This window comes from Solanum dulcamara, chromosome 4 (genome assembly GCF_947179165.1).
Source record: "Solanum dulcamara chromosome 4, daSolDulc1.2, whole genome shotgun sequence".
Taxonomy (NCBI): domain Eukaryota; kingdom Viridiplantae; phylum Streptophyta; class Magnoliopsida; order Solanales; family Solanaceae; genus Solanum; species Solanum dulcamara.
In genome coordinates this window covers 37,182,501-37,183,126 of record NC_077240.1, presented here as the reverse complement: position 1 = coordinate 37,183,126, position 626 = coordinate 37,182,501, and positions in this window count along the sequence as shown.

Genomic DNA, 626 nt, shown 5'->3' with positions numbered 1-626 from the left:
GTATCACAAAAAGATGAATAACAAAAATCGACCTTCATCCATATGTATCAACAATTTTTTTAGATGAAAAACTGGAAAAAAAATAACTGAAGTGATGGAAAGAAATTTACCTCTTGAATAACTTGAAATCATTAATTGAAAAGAGAAAATATTTAAAATTCAAAAATAGATAATGAATATAACTGTGGAGAGATATGTGGAGTGAAAAAAGGAAGAAAATTATGGACATGGTATTTTGAATTGATGTATCTGGAAAAGGGGATGATGGGAGCAAAAGAAGGAATTTTTGATATTTTTTGAAAGTTAGGAAAAATAAGTTAATATGGTAAAAAGGGTGTGTAGTTAAGTAATTTTTCCTTATTTTAATGCATTACATATGAGAATTGAAAATGCATAATTCTCTGCGTAACCATTTGATCTAGGTTTAAATTTAATTATAGAGTTCCTTATTGTAAAGAATAGTGATTTTCGAGCATGTTTGGAGTTTATGGTAAGACACAACTATATATGTTCTTGTCTATCTTGGCCCATCACAACATCTTGTATAGAAAAATACTTGAACTATTTGTAATTAGATCGACTGTCATCATATTATTTATCCTTAAAACGGTACAGTTGAATTTATA